At 44.3% G+C, this 22826-nt stretch overlaps 1 protein-coding gene across 1 annotated transcript in view; it reads right to left on the reverse strand.

The window, feature by feature from the left end:
• Positions 1-20903, reverse strand: part of LOC126248160 (organic cation transporter protein) — a 518934-nt gene extending 498031 nt beyond the window's left edge. Inside the window, exon 1 of the mRNA XM_049948906.1 lies at positions 20838-20903. The gene's annotated coding sequence lies outside the window, so the exon portion shown is untranslated. The remainder of the gene's footprint in view (positions 1-20837) is intronic.
• Between the last annotated feature and the right edge of the window lie 1923 nt (positions 20904-22826).

Raw genomic sequence — 22826 nt, forward strand, 5'->3', positions numbered from 1 at the left:
GCGGCCTCCCCTAGTAAGATGTGGTTAAGACAGTGCTCCGCAGTATCCTTTCTTCCGTGAGTGCTAGTCCCACAAGGTATGCAGATGAACTTCTCAGAAGTTTGGAAGTTAGGAGAGGTAGCACTCGCGGAAGTAAAACTGTGTAGGCGGGTCGTGTGGTGTGACTCAGAGGCAAGTCCGTGTCTGGATGAGTATACTGCGGCTGTGTGCAGCGGAGCGCTTGTTTATTGAGGAGAATAGTTTATTCTCTAGGAAAGTGTCAACTGAATTCTAACATTAGTAGGGAAACCTTGAACTTTAGTTCTGAAATGGACACCGAAAAGCCTACATCCTCCGTATTCAGAAATGGCCGATTAATGTAAAGTCGCTTGATGAGGGCGTGATAGGTATTCAAATTAACAAAAAAAAAAAAAATGGTTCAAATGGCTCTGAGCACTATGCGACTTAACTTCTGAGGTCATCAGTCGACTAGAACTTAGAACTAATTAAACCTTACTAACCTAAGGACATCACACACATCCATGCCCGAGGCAGGATTCGAACCTGCGACCGTAGCGGTCGCTCGGTCCCAGACTGTATCGCCTAGAACCGCTCGGCCACTCCGGCCGGCTCAAATTAACAACACTGTAAAATGTGTACATGCAAAATCCATAAATGCCGGCCGAAGTGGCCGTGCGGTTAAAGGCGCTGCAGTCTGGAACCGCGAGACCGCTACGGTCGCAGGTTCGAATCCTGCCTCGGGCATGGATGTTTGTGATGTCCTTAGGTTAGTTAGGTTTAACTAGTTCTAAGTTCTAGGGGACTAATGACCTCAGCAGTTGAGTCCCATAGTGCTCAGAACCATTTGAACCATTTTTGAACCAAAATCCATAAATAACGGCTTTTGTGAACAAATAGTCAAGGACAGTAACGGTAACGTAAAATTTAAGCATAAATAATGGTTCTGTTAGTACACTGTTAACAACAGACGCAGGTATTGCTTCGCAATCTGTGAGAGTCTCTAGTTTGCCGTTTGATGTGCCACACGGAAAGATCAGAAGTGCTTAGTTATTGAAGACGGTATCGGAGAAGAAGTGTGGTGTGAAAACTTTTGGCATTGCAAGCACAATGGCAATAAAGAAGCCAAATCTGAATAACAAAAGCACAGAGCCTCTTATATGAACGCATGTGGACATATGGGAGGGTTTATATTGTGTATGAAAACCAACTCAGCTAAAAACGTGAGGAAAAATTGTGACCGTAGACGCCCTGCTCAGTTGCATACTGGAAACATTCAATCAGGAATAACAAGACGTGCAACTATTTTATTAGGACAGGTTGGTCACTCTGCGGGTGCATCGGAGAATGGAAGTAGGAGAAATGTGACTGAACGTTACGGAAATTGTCGCCAACGTGCAAGGCAACTGGATGGAGAGCCACGCAGTCGACGAAGATGGTATCGACGTCAATGATAAGATATATGATGAGGAACAACGTGTCGAGACGGCAGCAACCGTCAGTGAAAGCAACGAACTGCTAAAAAAAAAACAGTGAAAATAACTATTCTGAATACATAGAAACCAAGTGGGACCACAAATCAATGACCAATTAACACTTTGAGTCAAAATAATACTAAAAATTTTAATTTTTTTTCACAAAACTGACCTTTATCATCATATTAAGCAACGATTACAAGAATATACTGGCAAAAGGTAAACAGTCAATTGTGTTAAGGAGGTAGTTTCACAGTGGAACATAACGTTAAAAGTTTTCACAAAATTAACCATTATTATCATAGTAAGCAACGAATCAAGAAGACATCACATTAGGACATGGTGTAGAACAGATGTGAAGATGGTCATTACTGGCTGAAACCGGTCATCGTCGAAGGACTTTATATTGTGATCAAAGATTGGAATTTAAAAAAATTTTAATCAAGAAGAAGCTGCAAAAAAGTAAACAATCAACTGTTTTAGAGAGGTAGTCTCAGTTTGGAAGTAATGGGACATGTGGTTTTCACCCCCAGTAATTTCATGAGATATATTTCAAAGAAATTTCGCATTTATCCTAGGCAGAATCGCACATCTCGAAACCTCCAGGAACTCATAACGCCTAAAATAAATTACAGTTCTAATTAACAATCAAAAACTGCCTAAAATTTCATTTCGAAACAACTAAAAAGAGCAGTAGTTCAAACTCTAATTTACGTAACATTATTTTAAAATATACACACTTTTACTGTTGATGATCTCATCAATACGACCACTGTAAAAACACCACATGACACAATCTTCTACAATTACGAAGCACAGTCTGTGCACCCACTGTTGCTTTTAACGCTGTAAGTGACTGCTACAGCCGGCCGGGGTGGCCGAGCTGTTCTAGGTGCTACAGTCTGGAACCGCGCGACAGCTGCGGTCGCAGGTTCGAATCCTGCCTCTGGCATGGATGCGTGTGATGTCCTTAGGTTAGTTAGGTTAAGGGAGTTCTGAGTTCTAGGGGACTGTTGACCTCAGAAGTTAAGTCCTGCTACAAAGCACAACATTCGTAGTAGTATCTCAGAATACCACTAGACGCCTGTGTCTTGTAGTAGCGTCGGTGATTTCATGAGAAAGGCCTTGATGCTTTCAAAAAGAATTAATAAAATGTTGGTTACAGGCAGAAACCACAGGTACCAAAGCAGTTGAGGTGTCATGCTGGAAAAATCCGTGGAAAATGGAGGCAGTAATGAAACCTCTTCTACACTAAAACAATCTTCAAAATTTTCATTGCGAAAGTACAAACCAACGGCAGTATCTTGTTAAAAACAGACAAGGAAAGCAGCGATGGAACTAAGAAGAGAGCTCTCAACTCTTCCCTCAAAAAATCTTAACCGGGGAAAGGACAATGAAATCGTGCCAATCTCTGTGTTGCATATTAAGGAATTTCGTGAGCTACAAAAAATGGTGGGAAGTTAACCATTGTAACCTGGGTGATGACCCTCTGAACGCACCGAATGAAGCCTAACTTCGACTGTGAAGTAGGAACTAATTCTTGACTCGCCGCTGAATAATACAGACGATGTAACCAACGTAACAGAAAGAAGCGGTAAACATAATGAAGCCACCCCCGAAGGTTTCCAGGATCACTTAAAGAAAGAAAGATGAAAAATACTAATAATCTGAAACTGAGAACAAAATATAAACAATACATATACACAGCCTCACAGAACTAAGAACAAAATGAAATATCAATAGCAGTCCTAAAACTCCAAAGAAACCTTATTTCCACTAATTTCTAAAATGTGAGAGTTCACTTTTAATACATACATCGAGCTCACATCACCGCAAAAGGCAATTTGGGTTAACAATCTAACGACCAAAAAAGTGTTAATTGAGATTTATACTTACGCTGGGAGCTTTAGTTACCATTTACAGTTTCCACTCTTCATGAGTTTCAGTCAACTGCATTCCGTTTCCAACAAAAAGTTGTGATATAAAACTAAGCTTCTCATTGTTAGGAAAATGTGGCAGAGAAGTAACCCAATGATGGCAGAACGGAAAAGAGGTATTACAGTCGGTAAAGCGCTTGCCCACGAGCGGTAATGGTTCCGCGTTCTGAGTTCCGGTTCGGCAAAAAGGTCTGACCTCCCAGGAAGTTTCATATTAGCGCACACTCCGCTGGAGAGTGAAAATAAATTCTGGGAACGGTATTATGGTTTCCTTTTGTTTCTGAGTTTCTGAAACACGTTGCTTGAGTGACATGTTTCGGAGAACTGATTTCGCGAGTGATATACTTGATATATACAGCATTTGTTTCGTCGGGAGAGAGTTCGTGCTTAACTCCCGTGCTTTTCTGTACCGTTGCACTCGCCGGTCAAGTTAGTCCCGTGTACTGCCTCCGAAGTCAAAAAAGCGGGTTATATGACTGCCTTTGGAAAATCTACCCAGGCGTCATGGGTCTACATCAATCAAATTTGAGTTTGTGGAAACAGGAATATCAGTAATTTCTTGCGTTCCTACATTATAGTGACCCACTGCAACACCTAATGAACGACCGTGTATGACAACCTAATGTCCCGACAAGCTTTGTTGTTATTAATTCGATATGACATGTAGATGTTGCTCTCAAAGATTGTATGTAGTGAGCTGCAGAAAAAAAAAATACAAAAAACGAAATCATTAAATTAAGATACCACTTACGTGATTCTTACTTTCTATGTGCTTGAAAGTTTCGGAAAACATTGTCTGTGCTCAAATGAAAAAACTGAAGCAAGAAATCAAATTCGGATCTTGTTCGACGCATTCAAGAGCTCCGCACGATTTAGTGAAAAAATGAATTTCTATCATAATAACTGTTTTCTTTATTTTTTTTAGTTTTCTTCTAAAACAAAATGAGTTCCCCACTCTTCTTGGGTACTTTCCGTTACCACAAAGCGTTCACCATCTACTACAGCGTTCCACAGGACGGCTGTGGCTTAAGACAAAGATCTGAACAAAAAAAGAAAGAGGTAAGATAATACCCGTAAAGCCGGTCGCAGGTGGCCGAGCGGTTCTAGGCGCTTCAGTCTGGAACCGCGCGACCGCTACGGTCGCAGGTTCGAATCCTGCCTCGGGCATGGATGTGTGTGATGTCTTTAGGTTAGTTAGGTTTAAGTAGTTCTAAGTTCTAGGGGACTGATGACCTGAGATGTTAAGTCCCATAGTGCTCAGAGCCATTTGAACCATTTTGAACCAATACCCGTGAACAATCATTTCACCATTTCTTTCGTTTTGTTCAAAATGGTTCTGAGCACTATGAGACTTAACTTCTGAGGTCATCAGTCCCCTAGAACGTAGAACTACTTAAACCTAACTAACCTAAGGACATCACAAACATCCATCCCCGAGGCAGGATTCGAACCTGCGACTGTAGCGGTCGCGAGGATCCAGACTGTAGCGCCTAGAATCGCTCGGCCATTCTGGCCGGCTTTCGTTTTGTATGTGCTGTCTTATAAATCTCTTCACTTCATGGCTCAAACTGTCACTTCTGCGATAAGTGAATCTCAAATATTACTAGTGCTTCGCAATTGCAATATACGTATGGGAATTGGATATACGTCTTAATCTCATTTTTCCCGTCTCTGTATCCATCGCCTTCTTGTTCCTCTCTATCTTTTCCTCCACCTTTCATTGCCCATCTCCTCCCCCTCCACCCCACCCTCACTCTCTGTTCATCACGTCGTACCCCTCTCTCTGTCCATCGAGAGGAAAAACAAAACCCCACACTTTCACAACTGGTCGCGGCACTGAATTTTATTACTCATATTCGGTTTTAGTAGAATCATTGTACATATTTGTTCCAAAAACTATGTAGCCTATAAATGTCTGAATGAACAGCGTGATTATAATTAAACTTTCAAAACGCTGTAGAAATAACACCACTGGTCAGAATGTCGTCAAATTGCAACGGAATACTATCGGAGAAGGGGGAAAACGTATGGCAGAAGAAAAAAATAGTGTGAAAATTGATCAATAGATGGCGCTGTATGTGTCAGAATACGTAAATGGAAACACCTGTCATGCGCACGACCCATTGAAGTTGGTATAAACACGCTGAGTACAGGGCTTCACCTCATTTCGCGTCTGCGACGTTCGCCGTGACTGTCTCAATGCAGGATCGTGCTCTGCTTGTAAAGCTGTATTACATGAATGATGACTGTGCACACGTCGCTCTGCAGAAGTTCCGGACACTGCAGGACTTAAAAATAGCCGTTGGTCCGATGACTGCCGTGGGTCTCGAGAAAATGATTTGGAAATTCGAAAAGATGGGTTCTTTTGGTGTGCATCCTAGTAGAGGAGGAAACTAATTTATTCGACTTCAGTGGAAGCAGTGGCCACAGCAATGCAGGAAGTAACGAGTGGTGGTGTGCAAACGTGTAGTGCACGGAGAATTTCTCGAATATTCGACATATCCGTGAGCGCGGTGCGTAAAATCCTACGAAACTTCCTTCTTTGCTATCCATTCAAAATACCCCATGTGCACTAGTTGCTTCCTGTTGACTTGCCAACAAGAGAGACGTTTGCTCTAGAACTTTTTGCTCACATGGAAGTGGAAAATGATTGTCCGTGAAAGATTTAGTGGACAGACGAAGCCCGCTAAAATCTGACAGGATATGCCAATACACAGAATTGTCAAATATGGGCAACGGAAAATCCACACGCCAATCAATCAGTACCACTTCATCCTAAAAAGGTTACTGTGTGGTGCGGGTTTACGGCATCATTTATCATAGTGCCATATTTTTTTCGAAGAGACAGGTGCTTCCGGTCCTGTTACCTGTACCGTCACTAATAAACGCTATGAGTGTCTTTTGCGCAACCACGTTATTCCAGCTCTCCAACAGCGTGGTTGTGTGGATGAGATCATTTTTATGCAAGATGGCGCACCTCCGCACACTGAAAATGCAGTTAAGCAGCTGATGAAGCGCCATTTCGGAAATGCTAGAATTATCAGCCGCCATTTCCCTACAGGGTGGCCGTCCCGATCACCTGATCTCAATCCGCGTGCCTTCTGGCTGTGGGGTATCTGAAAGATGCTGTGTCCAGTGCTTAATAATCGATTTGATTTTGGTTGATGCTTTTATGCGGTTTTTGGCCTCAGTACAATTAAAAACTGACGTGATTCATGCTTTTTATGCGGTTTTTGGCCTCAGAACAATTAAAAACCGATGTGAGTGATGCTTTTTATGCGGATTTTGGCCTCAGGACAGTTAAAAACCGGTGTTTCCCATCCGATGTGATATGGCCTAGGTGTGGTGGATAGGCTTACGTGACTAACAGTGTCACAACTGTAAATCCATACACACTAACAAGGGAACCTCCCCATCGCACCCCCCTCAGATTTAGTTATAAGTTGGCACAGTGGATAGGCCTTGAAAAACTGAACACAGATCAATCGAGAAAACAGGAAGAAGTTGTGTGGAACTATGAAAAAAATAAGCAAAATATATATAGTCCATGTGCAAGATAGGCAACGTCTTGGACAAACTGCGTTTAGGAGCGCCGTGGTCCCGTGGTTAGCGTGAGCAACTGTGGAACGAGAGGTTCCTGGTTCAAATCTTCCCAAGAGTGAAAATTTTTCTTTCCTTATTTTCGCAAAGTTATGATCTGTCCGTTCGTTCATTGACGTCTCTGTTCACTGTAATAAGTTTAGTGTCTGTGTTTTGCGACCACACCGCAAACCCGTGCGATTAGTAGCCGAAAGGACGTGCCTGTCCAATGGAAACCGAAAACATTTGATTGCAAGGTCATAGGTCAACCGATTCCTCCACAGGAAAACACGTCTGATATATTCTATACGACACTGGTGACGGCATGTGCGTCACATGACAGGAATATGTTGTCGACCCACCTAACTCGTACACTTGGTGAATGGGTAAAAAGATTCTTCTACCTTGCCCAATTTAGGTTTTCTTGTGTATGTGATAATCACTTCCAAAAAAGTGTGAAAACATAAGAGTTTGTCACATAAACTGCAACAAATAAATGCAACAGTTTCACAGTCGCACAGTTTTGTCTGTGCTCTGTCAAAACATATGTTTTTAACGTTTTCAAATTTTTCCGTGTGTAAACCGTCAAATCCTGCATATGTCCAAGCAAATCTGAACATGTCCTGGAATTTTGGAGAGCGAGGATGATTACATGTGAGTGCCTGAACTTTGATAATTGTCTGAAAATAAAAATTAAAATTTTCTCCCGAGAGAAGACTTGAACCAACGACCTATCGCTCCGCAGCTGCACACGTTAACCACGGGACCACGGCATTCTTGTGTTTACACCCACCTGGATGTTGCCTATGTTACACATGGACTACTCAGTTCGTATGTTTTGCTTATTTTTTCATAGTTCCATACAACTTCTTCCTGTTTTCTCGATTGATGTGTGCTCAGTTTTTCAAGGCCTATCCACTGTGCCAACTTATAACTAATTCTGAGGGGGGTGCGATGGGGAGGTTCCCTTGTAAGTAGTGCAGTTTGTTTAACGTCAAATATACGCCTTACGCGTTGTTGTATGATTCATTTGTCATTTGTAGTCGACTACTATTAAATTATGATGCTGACAGCGCCATATATTGCTATATTTTGTAACTATTTATTTTTCTTTTGCCGTACGTTTTCCCCTTTCTCCGATAAGATTCCGTTGCAATTTGACGTCATTCTGACCAGTGGTGTTACTTCTACAACGGTTTGAAAGTTTAACTTTAATTATAATCACCCTATATATTAGAGCATTAGCTAAAGAACTGAAGTAAACCGGTCAAGAATGTTTCGAGATTTTTGCTCACAATGTCCACCCAAACATTTATTAGAGTGACCTGTAAGAGTGTGTAGCAAATTTGTCAAGTACTTTTGTCGAAATTTGTGGCAACAATGTTCCCACTTGATATGTTACGTTTAGATTTTTATATCATAGTGAGTCACATAAGACGAACACCCCTTTTATTTCGTGAACAGTTACACATATCGAAACGCGGTTTTCGACAAAAGTTAGTGTGTCGAGGGGTACGTATATTTTTGTTTGGTTAATGTTTTTAGCGCTGATGTTAACGGAGATATCGAAGTAAGTACGTTTTTTTTTAAATGAAGCTGTATACTTTTAATAACTGCATTCGAATGCTCTTGAGAAGACAGTTACAATGATATAGCGTTTGTCAATGTTGACGTTGAAACCAGTCGTAAAAAATTTCGAGAAATGTTCTACAATGTGAGAGCACGGTGACCGGAAACGGCATTTGCGATGCAAACAATGCCGAGCAGGCGTCTCGGAACCAGGCTGTGTAGTCGCGTACCGTTACGTATGTCTGCGCTACGACAATAAAGCTGGACTTCCCCTTGAACCAACTTACACCATGGATGCAGGTTTGCCTACGAATGTTGTATATGAAAATATGACATAAGCTAGAATCTAGAGTATCACAAAAGGCTTAGGAAAACTATTTCACATTTGTGTATCCTCCCAGATTTAAGTGAGCTGGAACAGAGAAATCAACTGTTCAGTCTTCAAAAATAAAGAAGTCTCATGCCCCACAGAAGGCAACTACTGTATTAAATGTCTAACTTTGTGGTTCTTACAAGGGAACCTCCCCATCGCACCCCCCTCAGATTTAGTTATAAGTTGGCACAGGGATAGGCCATGAAAAACTGAACACAGATCAATCCAGAAAACAGGAAGGAGTTGCATGGAACTATGAAAAAAATAAGCAAAATATACAAACTGAGTAGTCCGTGTCCAAGATAAGCCACATCAAGGAACGTGTACAATGATGAGCACCGTGGTCCCGTGGTTACCGCGAGCAGCTACGGAACGGAAAGTCCCTGGTTCAATCCTCCCTCGAGTGAAAAGTTTTAATTTTTTATTTTCAGACAATTATCAAAGTTCATGCACTCAGACATGATCAACTTCGCTCTCCAAAATTCCAGGATATGTTCAGATTTGCTTGGACACATGCAGGATTTGACGGTCTACACACGGAAAAACTTGAAAACGTTAAAAACGTATGTTTTGACAGAGCACAGGGAAAACTGTGCGACTGTGAAACTTGCATTCATTTGTTGCAGTTTATGTGACAAACTCTTATGTCTTCATCACTTTTTTGGGAGTGATTATCACATCCACAAGAAAACCTAAATCGGGCAAGGTAGAAGAAACTTTTTACCCATTCGCCAAGTGTGCAAGTTAGGTGGGTCGACAACATATTCCTGTAATGTGAAGCACATGCCGTCACCAGTGTCGTATAGAATATTTCAGACGTGTTTTCCTGTGGAGGAATCGGTTGACCTATGAATTTGCGATCAAATGTTTTCGGTTCCTATTGGAGAGGCACGTCCTTTCGTCTACTAATCGCACGGTTTTGCGGTGCGGTCGCAAAACACAGACACTAAACTTATTACAGTGAACAGAGACGTCAATGAATGAACGGTCAGATCGTAACTTTGCGAAAATAAAGTAAGTAAAAATTTTTACTCGAGGGAGGACTCGAACCATGGACCTCTCGTTCCGCAGTTACTCACTCTAACCACGGGACCACGGCGCTCCTCAGCTTACACAGTCCTTGATGTTGCATATCTGACACTTGGACTACTCAGTTTGTATAATTTGCTTATTTTTTCATAGTTACACACAACTTCTTCCTGTTTTCTCGATTGATCTGTGTTCAGTTTTTCAAGGCCTATCCACTGTGTTAATTTATAACTAAATCTGAGGGGGGTGCGATGGGGAGGTTCCCTTGTTAGAGGTAAGATACATGCTGCCGGACACCATTATGTACCTACACTGCTCTAAATTGTATCATATGGGATACATTCGTTGAACTAAACATTTTATTAAAAATACTTTGGTGATGTACACTGCAAAATAAATATTCTTCTTAACGGAATGTTGTTTCATACTGACCGTAAGCGCATAATAATGTTACCAGCTACGTGCCATACACGCTGTCGACTTATTTGACAGCGCAGTGCAGTTTTGTACATACGTAAATAAACAGGTTACTAACAATGATTTGGTAATCACGCGAATCACATGACATAAAATTTGTCTTCCAATAAAATAACTTTATCCTCTATTTAAGCATGTGTTCGAACAGTTGACCGTGGACTGAGAGGCACATTTGCAGTCGCCGTTCGAAAGAACGATGAACAAATGTAATTACAGTGGATGATATGGTGGAGCATGCACTGGAGATTCGACGACACATATCGTCTGAAGTAGTTGGGGCTTCGCCATAGATTGCGGTTTTGAGGCTCCCCAAAGAAATAAATCGTCAAATCGGGGGACCTTGCAGGCCATTTGGCAGCAGAATTTCAACCTGTCCAACGTCCAGGAAAGTTATCATGCAGTATTTGCTTTGCAACACAGGACGAGTGTGCTGCAAAACCGTCGCGTTGCAGCCACATGCACTTGCGAATATCTAATACACTCCTGGAAATTGAAATAAGAACACCGTGAATTCATTGTCCCAGGAAGGGGAAACTTTATTGACACATTCCTGGGGTCAGATACATCACATGATCACACTGACAAAACCACAGGCACATAGACACAGGCAACAGAGCATGCACAATGTCGGCACTAGTACAGTGTATATCCACCTTTCGCAGCAATGCAGGCTGCTATTCTCCCATGGAGACGATCGTAGAGATGCTGGATGTAGTCCTGTGGAACGGCTTGCCATGCCATTTCCACCTGGCGCCTCAGTTGGACCAGCGTTCGTGCTGGACGTGCAGACCGCGTGAGACGACGCTTCATCCAGTCGCAAACATGCTCAATGGGGGACAGATCCGGAGATCTTGCTGGCCAGGGTAGTTGACTTACACCTTCTAGAGCACGTTGGGTGGCACGGGATACATGCGGACGTGCATTGTCCTGTTGGAACAGCAAGTTCCCTTGCCGGTCTAGGAATGGTAGAACGATGGGTTCGATGACGGTTTGGATGTACCGTGCACAATTCAGTGTCCCCTCGACGATCACCAGTGGTGTACGGCCAGTGAAGGAGATCGCTCCCCACACCATGATGCCGGGTGTTGGCCCTGTGTGCCTCGGTCGTATGCAGTCCTGATTGTGGCGCTCACCTGCACGGCGCCAAACACGCATACGACCATCATTGGCACCAAGGCAGAAGCGACTCTCATCGCTGAAGACGACACGTCTCCATTCGTCCCTCCATTCACGCCTGTAGCGACACCACTGGAGGCGGGCTGCACGATGTTGGGGCGTGAGCGGAAGACGGCCTAACGGTGTGCGGGACCGTAGCCCAGCTTCATGGAGACGGTTGCGAATGGTCCTCGCCGATACCCCAGGAGCAACAGTGTCCCTAATTTGCTGGTAAGTGGCGGTGCGGTCCCCTACGGCACTGCGTAGGATCCTACGGTCTTGGCGTGCATCCGTGCGTCGCTGCGGTCCGGTCCCAGGTCGACGGGCACGTGCACCTTCCGCCGACCACTGGCGACAACATCGATGTACTGTGGAGACATACGGTTCACGTACGGTTCACGTCCACGCTGTCGCGGCATGCTACCAGTGTGAAGGACTGCGATGGAGCTCCGTATGCCGCGGCAAACTGGCTGACACTGACGGCGGCGGTGCACAAATGCTGCGCAACTTGCGCCATTCGACGGCCAACACCGCGGTTCCTGGTGTGTCCGCTGTGCCGTGCGTGTGATCATTGCTTGTACAGCCCTCTCGCAGTGTCCGGAGCAAGTATGGTGGGTCTGACACACCGGTGTCAATGTGTTCTTTTTTCCATTTCCAGGAGTGTAGTACTTCTTCTAGAAGAACCGGCAGCAATTCGTCAGAAAGTCCATTCAGAAAGCCTGAGATGAAGTTAGGGTCGACAAAGTAATTTTCTATCATGCCTTACCATACGGTTACGCTCCACGGTCGTTGATGTTGCACCTGAAGAAGCCAGTGTGGATTTTTCGCTCTCCAGAAGAGCATGTGATGCGAATTTAATTAGCATGTTTAGTTAACGTTGCTTCAACGTTATAGAGCACACGCTGGAAAAACCTAGAGTCGTGTCTCAGTTGCTGATGGGAAAACCGACAAAATTCTGTAAGACTTTCGAAATCATGGTCGTCGAGTGCCTGATGTAGTAACAAATGATAGGGAGAAAATTCTGTCGCTGACACTTGTCTGGCTGAGCCCACATTCCTTGGCAATATGTCTCGTATCACTGCGGATTGATTAGCGTCGTAGCCAGAACAGCTTCTTCGTGTTCTTTATCAATTGCAGTCTTCTTTCTTGTTCTGTTTTTGTCGTTCAAGCAGCCTGTCTGCACTAGCGTCTTAATAATTCGTGCAACTGCCTGGAGTGTCTGACATTGGCAATCCGGACAGATAGCCCTATACTGCTGCACTGTTTTTAAGGCATTTCTTTCACATTCACATTCACATACACTTATTGGTGTAGATGTCTGCACGCAAAGAATGTTCCAGCAGAAATGAGCGGCTTGCAGTGCAGACAATTAACTAGGCAAATGTTTTAACGTTGTGACACAGCGTAGTACGAGAGCTCTGCTTAGCGGTGTTTGCACCACTATTGCCAATTCCGCCCACCTAGCTCTCAGATTCTAGGACATTCCTCGAATCTTTTTACGGCAGGCTTCAACGGCAATATTAACAAACACTATATCACTTTAATCGTCTTCTCAAGAGCTTTCGAATCCAGTTAAAAAAGCACACGGTTTCATTTAAAAAAAGTACTTGCTTCAATATTTTCGTTGATACCAGCGGTAGAAACCTTATATATATATATATATATAATACGCGTCCCTCGACGTTCTAACATTTTCCGAAAATCGCGTTTCGATATGTGTAACAGTTTACGAAAAAACAGAGGTGATACGTCTTATGTGACAACCTGTATATGTTAAAATATTTAGCCTGTGTCAATCTGGATGTTTATTAGATTATCGTGTAAATATCTGAAGTAAATTGGTCAAGAACTTTTCGCGATTTTTAGTAACAACGTTCCCACTTTATCACTTTATACATCTACATCTACATTTATACTCCGTAAGCCACCCAACGGTGTGTGGTGGAGGGCACTTTACGTGCCACTGTCATTACCTCCCTTTCCTGTTCCAGTCGCGTATGGTTCGCGGCAAGAACGATTGCCGGAAAGCCTCCGTCCCCGCTTGAATCTCTCTAATTTTACATTCGTGATCTCCTCGGGAGGTACAAGTAGGGGGAAGCAATATATTCGATACCTCATCCAGAAACGCACCATCTCGAAACCTGGACAGCAAGCTACACCGCGATGCAGAGCGCCTCTCTTGCAGAGTCTGCCACTCGTGTTTGCTAAACATCTCCGTAACGCTATCACGCTTACCAAATAACCCTGTGACGAAACGCGCCGCTCTTCTTTGGATCGTCTCTATCGCCTCTGTCAACCCGATCTGGTACGGATCCCACACTGGTGAGCAATACTCAAGTCTAGGTCGAACGAGTGTTTTGTAAGCCACCTCCTTTGTTGATGGACTACATTTTCTAAGGACTCTCCCAATGAATCTCAACCTGGCACCCGCCTTACCAACAATTAATATTGTATGATCATTCCACTTCAGATCGTTCCGTACGCATACTCCCAGGTATTTTATAGAACTAACTGCTACCAGTGTTTGTTCCGCTATCATATAATCATACAATAAAGGATCCTTCTTTCTATGTATTCGCAATGCATTACATTTGTCTGTGTTAAGCGTCAGTTGCCACTCCCTGCACCGAGTGCCTATCCGCTGCAGATCGTCTTGGATTTCGCTGAAATTTTCTAATGCTGCAACTTCTCTGTATACTACAGCAACATCTGCGAAAAGCCGAATGGAACTTCCGACACTATCTACTAGGTCATTTATATATATATTGCGAAAAGCAATGGTCCCATAAAAAAAATAAAAAAAAGACACAGCGAAAGTGTTATTCTTATGGAACGGAAATCGGTAAATATGATGTACATGTACAAACAAACAAATTATTACAATTTCAGAGAAATAGGTTGATTTATTCAAGAGAAAGAGATTCGCAAACTGAGCAAGTTAGTAACACATTGGTCCATCTATGCCCCCATCTTCTACTTCTTTTCCTTGTGCCTTTGTCCTGCACTGTCGCAGGGTCGGCATTTTTTGGGTGGCCGGATGCCCTTCCTGTCGCCATCCCGGTGGATGAGATGATGAGGAAGACAACACAACACGAGGAATAAGATGAGGACAATACAACACCCAGTCTCTGAGCGGAAAAAAATCCCTGACCCAGCCGGGAATCGAACCCGGGCTCCTTCGTGCGGCATTCCTTCACGCTTACCACTATTTTTTTTTTAATCTCATTTTGCTCTATATTGGTCGATGAATTTACTGGTAGGACTGGTAGTAGTAGGTCGATGAATTTGTTCGTGGCGGACGTTCGATGACAGCGGTTCAGGTTCTTTGTTGATCCGTTCACTCAGTTTTTTTATTACAGAGGGTAGCTAACCCTCTGACCGAGCACGCTGAGCTACCGTGCCGGCTAGCCACTCAGCTATCGGGGCGGACGCCATCTATGCCTCCCCTGCAAGCAGTTATTCGGTTTGGTACTGACTGATAGAGATGTTGGATGACCTCCTGTGGGCTGTAATGTCAAATTCTGTCCAATTGGCTCGTAAAATCGCCAAAATCCCGACTTGGTTGGAGTGCCCTGCCCATAATGCTCCAAACTTTCTCAACTGGGGAGTAATGTAGCAACCCTGCCGGCCAAGATACTGTTTGGCAATCATGAAGACGAGAAGTAGGAGATCTCGCCTTGTGCGGGAGGGCATTATGTTACTGAAATGTAAGCCCAGGATGTCTTACCAGTAATGGCAACGAAACAGGGTGTATAATATGTTTCAGGTGCCACTGTGATATAATGGTGCCGCGCCTTGTGCGGGACGGCATTATATTACTGAAATGTAAGCCCAGGATGTCTTACCAGTAATGGCAACGAAACAGGGTGTATAATATGTTTCAGGTGCCACTGTGATATAATGGTGCCGCGCCTTGTGCGGGACGGCATTATATTACTGAAATGTAAGCCCAGGATGTCTTACCAGTAATGGCAACGAAACATGGTGTATAATATGTTTCAGGTGCCACTGTGATATAATGGTGCCACGCCTTGTGCGGGAGGGCATTATGTTACTGAAATGTAAGCCCAGGATGTCTTACCAGTAATGGCAACGAAACAGGGTGTATAATATGTTTCAGGTGCCACTGTGATATAATGGTGCCGCGCCTTGTGCGGGAGGGCATTATGTTACTGAAATGTAAGCCCAGGATGTCTTACCAGTAATGGCAACGAAACAGGGTGTATAATATGTTTCAGGTGCCACTGTGATATAATGGTGCCGCACCTTGTGCGGGACGGCATTATATTACTGAAATGTAAGCCCAGGATGTCTTACCAGTAATGGCAGCGAAACAGGGTGTATAATATGTTTCAGGTGCCACTGTGATATAATGGTGCCGCGCCTTGTGCGGGAGGGCATTATGTTACTGAAATGTAAGCCCAGGATGTCTTACCAGTAATGGCAACGAAACAGGGTGTATAATATTTTTCAGGTGCCACTGTGATATAATGGTGCCGCGCCTTGTGCGGGACGGCATTATATTACTGAAATGTAAGCCCAGGATGTCTTACCAGTAATGGCAACGAAACATGGTGTATAATATGTTTCAGGTGCCACTGTGATATAATGGTGCCACGCCTTGTGCAGGAGGGCATTATGTTACTGAAATGTAAGCCCAGGATGTCTTACCAGTAATGGCAACGAAACAGGGTGTAGAACATGTTTCAGGTACCACTGTGATATAATGGTGCCGCGAGTAACAGCCAAAGGGAGCCTGCTATGAAATGAAATGGAATGAACACCGTCACCCCTGATTCTCGAGCTGTATGACATGCGACATTTAGGCTGGTATCCCACCCTGTCCGATGTGTCTCTAGACACGCCTTAGCTGGTCATCAGGCCTCATCTCGAAGTGGGACTCACCAATGAAGACGATTCTTTTCCATTCAATGAGATTCCAGGCCGAAGCCGTGTCTGAAGACGCCCCAGACAGTGGTGGGATACCAGTCTCATAGAACTAGGAGTGAGACACTGGGGTGCGGTTTCATTTCATAGAACGACCTCTTTGTTTGTCATCAGCGTCACCCTTACAGCATAGCGGTACGTCGATGATATACTACGCCCCGTTTTGTTGCTATTCGCGGCAAGCTAACTTTGGCTTGCATTTTAGAAGGATAATGCCCGCCCGCACACAGCAAGATTTTCTGCTGCTTGTGTTCATAATTGCCAAATCATACCTTGGCCAATAAGTTTGATTTTATCCATACTGGATGAGAGGTCGTGGTTGTGAATGTCAATGTTAAAAAATATACCGGCTCAACACTTGTTTATAGTGTAAAACAGTATGATTGACGCGTTTCGGAAGTCAAGCTTCCATCATCAGAATAATAAAAAGTAAAAGAACGTGTTAAAACTCGCTAAAATGGAACATGCACAAGGCATGATAAAATTGATAATAAAATTAAAACATCGTGGCTACTTCCCTTGTTGCAGACGTGTCTTCCAAGGTGCAATTTTGACAACTACGTGGAGATGCACCTTGGAAGACACGGCAGCAACAAGAGAAGTAGCCACGATGTTTTAATTTTATTATCAATTTTATCATGCCTTGTGCATGTTCCATTTTAGCGAGTTTTAACACGTTCTTTTACTTTTTATTATTCTGATGATGGAAGCTTGACTTCCGAAATGCGTCAGTCTTAGTGTTTTACACTATAAACAAGTGGTTGAGCCGATATATTTTTTAACATTGACCAATAAGGTCGCCCAATCTCTCCCCAGTTGCCCGCATCTCGTGGTCGTGCGGTAGCGTTCTCGCTTCCCACGCCCGGGTTCCCGGGTTCGATTCCCGGCGGGGTCAGGGATTTTCTCTGCCTCGTGATGGCTGGGTGTTGTGTGCTGTCCTTAGGTTAGTTAGGTTTAAGTAGTTCTAAGTTCTAGGGGACTGATGACCATAGATGTTAAGTCCCATAGTGCTCAGAGCCATTTTCTCTCCCCAGATGAGAATGTGTGGAGCATTACAGGCAGGGCCCCGCAACCAGCTTGTGATTTTGACGATTTTTCGCGCTAATTGGACAGAATTTGGCATTATAGTCCTCAGGAGGATATACAACAACTCTAACAATCAATGCCAAGCCGAATAACAGCTTACATAGGGGCAGAAATGTACCAACGTGTTATTGACTTGCTCAGTTTGCGAAGCTCTTTCTCTTCAATAAATTTCATCCAATTTTCCTGAAAGTATAATCATTTGTTTGTCTGTACATGTACATCACATCTACAAATTTCCGTTCCATTCGAATAATTTCCTCGTCGTGCGTCGTTACATCTTTCTTAGAGTGTATGTTAGAGTCCCTATTTTTATACGACCCATATTAAAAGTATGCATAGCCTTTGTCCGTCGTTATGTTCATTAGCACCCCGTCTTCAGGCCACAAGTGACGCATCGGGACCATCCGACCGCCGTATCATCCTCAGCTGAGGATGCGGATAGGAGGGGCGTGTGGTCAGCACACGGCTCTCCCGGTCGTTATGATGGTTTTCTTTGACCGGAGCCGCTACTATTCGGTCGAGTAGCTCCTCAATTGATATCACGATGCTGAGTGCACCCCGAAAAATGGCAACAGCGCATGGCGACCCGGATGGTCACCCATCCAAGTGCCTGCCACACCCGACAACGCTTAACTTCGGTGATCTGACAGGAAGCGCTGTATCCACTGCGGCAAGGCCGTTGCCTATGTTCATTAGAGTATCGTGTAAAAGTTTGAAGTAACTCGGTCAAGTACTTTTCGAGATTCTAGGTAACAGCTTTAAACAACGACTTGTCTTTACATTGTAGTATAGATTATAATGACGAAAAAAAAAAAAAAATAGAACCCGAAAATTTAGTCGAACGATTAATTTAAACACACACACACACACACACACACACACACACACACACACACACAATATAAACATTTTCATAATTTTCTGGCACTTTTGTGGTTGCATTATTACGGTGGTATTCAAACTAATAGCCACTCAGGAAGATGGACTGGAGCCTGTGACTTACCGCTATTCTTTACGATGTAGCGTAACTGACTCCACATCAAAGAAATCGACATTTAACGAATGTTTTTGCCTGTTCTACATTTGTTTATTAATAACAGAGGAGAAATCATTTGTATATTGTGAAAATTATACTTGTCCCAGCACATCGCATGTTAAATTCAGTTACGGAAATGTAGCTGGGTAACGTCTTCGATAACCGCCGGTATTTTGAAAGAAGACCCCGTCATTTTCAAAGTACAAATGAAACGAGAGACTGATGTGCACGGGTAGCCGAGGCTGCGCCAACCAGAAAGCCAAAACACGACGCAAGTAGAAACACAACACGCGTTGTAAACCACCAACGCCACCACACTAACGACGTCAGACGTTATCGATAGTGCAAAATTAGTCGATAACAGATGCGTAAGTAGAGTCAACTCCGACCCTCTCTTGGTTGAAGCGGATTTTAAGCAACAATTTCCACCTCTGCTTCGAAGGTGACTTGCTAATTTAATCTCAGCAGCTTCCTCGATCACGCTACCCCAGTAGCTCAAGTGCGTGCACGAATTTCTGTGTCATTATGTTCCATCGAATGACCGATACAGAGGCAACGCAGTGCAGTCTTAAATTTACCTGGCTTTTGTTGCTTATCAATTTCACAAGAAATGTATGCTGTCTGATGTTAAGCTAAAAGACGAGGAACCGTTAAAGAAACTTGTCGTTTTAACGAAATTTTCACTAGTTGTTGTACTTTAATGCAACTCCTCGCGTATATTTGTGGGATTTCTGCCTTCACATGACTAACAAGGGAACCTCCCCATCGCACCCCCCTCAGATTTAGTTATAAGTTGGCACAGTGGATAGGCCTCGAAAAACTGAATACAGATCAATCGAGAAAACAGGAAGAAGTTGTGTGGAACTATGAGAAAAATAAGCAAAATATACAAACTGAGTAGTCCATGCGCAAGATAGGCAACATCAAGTATAATGTGGGTTCCGGAGCGCCGTGGTGCCGTGGTTTGCGTGAGCAGCTGCGGAACGAGAGGTCCTTGGTTCAAGGCTTCCCTCGAGTGAAAAGTATACTTTCTTTATTTTCGCAAAGTTATGATCTGTCCGTTCGTTCATTGACGTCTCTGTTAACTGTAATAAGTTTAGTGCCTGCGTTTTGCGACCGCACCGCAAAACCGTGCGATTAGTAGACGAAACGACGTGCCTCTCCAATGGGAACCGAAAACATTTGATCGCAAGGTCATAGGTCAACCGATTCCTCCACAGGAAAACACGTCTGATATATTCTATACGACACTGGTGACGGCATGTGCGTCACATGAAATGAATATGTTGTCGACCCACCTAACTTGTACACTTGGCGAATGGGTAAAAAGATTCTTCTACCTTGCGCGACTTAGGTTTCCTTGTGGACTGAATGCAACAGTTTCACAGTCGCACAGTTTTCCCTGTGCTCTGTCAAAACATATGTTTTTAACGTTTTCAAATTTTTCCGGGTGTAGACCGTCAAATCCTGCATATGTCCAAGCAAATCTGAACATGTCCTGGAATTTTGGAGAGCGAAGTTGATTATGTGTCCCCATACTACGGCGCAGTTACCTCGCATCGGACGGACGGACAGATAATAATTGTCTGAAAATAAAAAAATTAAACTTTTCGCTCGAGGGAAGACTTGAACCAAGGACCTCTCGTTCCGCAGCTGCTCACGCTAAACACGAGAACACGGCGCTCCGGAGCTCACCCTATCCTTGATGTTGCCTATCATGCACATGGAATACTCAGTTTGTATATTTTGCTTATTTTTTTCATAGTTCCACACAACTTCTTCCTGTTTTCTCGATTGATCTGTGTTCAGTTTTTCAAGGCCTATCCACTGTGCCAACCTATAATAAATCTGAGGGGGTTGCGGTGGCGAGGTTCCCTTGTAAGATGCAAAGTTTCGATGACCAACATTATACGATACTTATCACTTGTATTTTGAGGAGTACTTCCACACACATATAAAAAACTAAGAGAATTATTTTCTCGTTTTTACAAACCTAGATACAAATGGATTACAACTAATAAACAATCGCAATAAATAAGACGAAAAAAAAGCGACACAGCCATGCCGTTTTGTGAGATATTAATGGACAGGGTTAAGGGGAATATTAACACGGAAGCGGTTAGAAACGCAGCGGCATAACACAGATTGCAAAAGAAAATATTTTTTAAGAAGCTCACGTGGAGGGAGTAGATAGGCGGCCTTCCGACGGATACGCGGTAGTGCTGCTGTGTGCGGCTTGTGCGACGCGTAGCCAGCGACTGAGCGCGGAGCCCGGCCACGCCAGCTTTTGTAGCCAGCCGCTCTCTCCGCGCCGCGCCACTTGCTGCTCGCAGTTTGTAATCTTCTGCAGTCGAGTCCAGTGCTCCACATTTAGGTCTTCCGTATTACCCTAAGTCGCTTAGGGCGAATGTCAGAATGAGCACGGCCAATTTTCTTCCCTCCTGCGCTCGGTCTGTAAAGGGAGCAGAAATCCGGCGCCACTCATCAATCGCTGATCGTTGCGGTACAGCGTGCGATGATTCACGTAGACTCTGTTCGTGTGTGTCCATCGGTTAGCTATACACTGGAGCGCGGAAGTTAAGGATGAAACTAAATTTGGAAATTTGTGGTAAGTTATTATGGGACCAAACTGCTTACACACTACTTATTTTTAAAAATACTTTATTGATACAACACAAGATATTAGTACAACTGAAAACAAGTATTATGATACAAGTGATTCATGAACAATAAAATTATGTTATACACAATAACCCACCACCTTATTTAATTAGTGGGTCCTTTTATCATACATAACAAAGCAGCTTATACCAATTGGTTTATGCCCCTGCCATGGACAGGGTTAATCTATTTGACTACACTGGGTTATTCTAAGACTATCTACCCTGCAGCGATACAGGTGTGCCAGATGATTTTTTTTTTACTTTATTGTTATTTTAAAACCTGTACAAATCAGGTAGGTTGGCAACGGCACACTACGCCGCTCTTCAGCCATAGCGTTTACAATAGTATAAGAACGGAGAATTATAAGGAACAAAGTGACGGGCAAAAGAGAGAGGTCACAGAGACACAAAAAACACGGAGTCGTTCACACGTGACGATAACAACACTGAAAACACGTTGGCACGGCGCACAGAACACTGACGAATCCGACGGCACAAGTGAACGTAGTAGTGGGACGGCGGACACCAAAAACACTAAACGACGTCACACACACGAGACACAGAAGGCGATGATCTCCGGCGCGCGAATGTTCACTATGCGTGTGCGAGTCCGGGGACCTGCCAAGAGAGGAGGAGGAGGAAGGGGAGTGGGAGAGCGAGAGGGGAGAGCAGAGATGCCACGGGCAGGGGAGATAGGAGGGAGGGAGGAAGGGGGAGAGGAAGCCCGGGGGAAGAGGGGGGAGGGAGGGGACGGGGAAAAGGAAAAAGAAGGGAAGAGAAGAGAAGGGAGGGAGGGTGCCGAAAGGAAAGGACACCGGAAGTGGGGGGCGGGGCAGGGTCAAAGTTGATAGGAGGGGTAGATGGAGGGGACGAGGACATCATCAGGGAGAGGGAGCTGGCGGAAGCCACCTTGGGAGAGGGTAAGGAGGGTGGAGAGATGGAGACCGGGCGGGACGTGGGAATACAGGCGCGGCAGCAAGCGGGGGTGGGAGAGGATCGGGGATACGAGTGGGTGAGGAGGATCAAGTTTACGGGAGGTGTACAGGATCTGTATCCTTTCAAGGAAAAGGATGAGGTGGGGGAAGGGGACGAGATCATACAGGATCCGCGTGGGGGAGGGGAGACGGATGCGATAGGCAAGGCGGAGAGCATGGCGCTCAAGGATTTGGAGGTATTTATAAAAGGTAGGGGGGGGGGGGCGGAGATCCAGGCTGGATGGGCGTAACAAAGGATAGGGCGGATGAGGGATGTATAGGTGTGGAGGATTGTGGAGGGGTCCAGACCCCACGTACGGCCTGAAAGGAACTTGAGGAGACGGAGTCGGGAACGTGCCTTGGATTGTGTGGAGATGGGGAGTCCAGGAGAGGCGACGGTCGAGGGTGACGCCAAGGTACTTAAGGGTGGGAGTGAGGGCGATGGGACGGCCATAGACGGTGAGATAGAAATCAAGGAGGCGGAAGGAAGGGGTGGTTTTGCCTACAATGATCGCCTGGGTTTTGGAAG

The sequence above is a fragment of the Schistocerca nitens genome, chromosome 3 (genome assembly GCF_023898315.1).
Source record: "Schistocerca nitens isolate TAMUIC-IGC-003100 chromosome 3, iqSchNite1.1, whole genome shotgun sequence".
NCBI lineage: Eukaryota > Metazoa > Arthropoda > Insecta > Orthoptera > Acrididae > Schistocerca > Schistocerca nitens.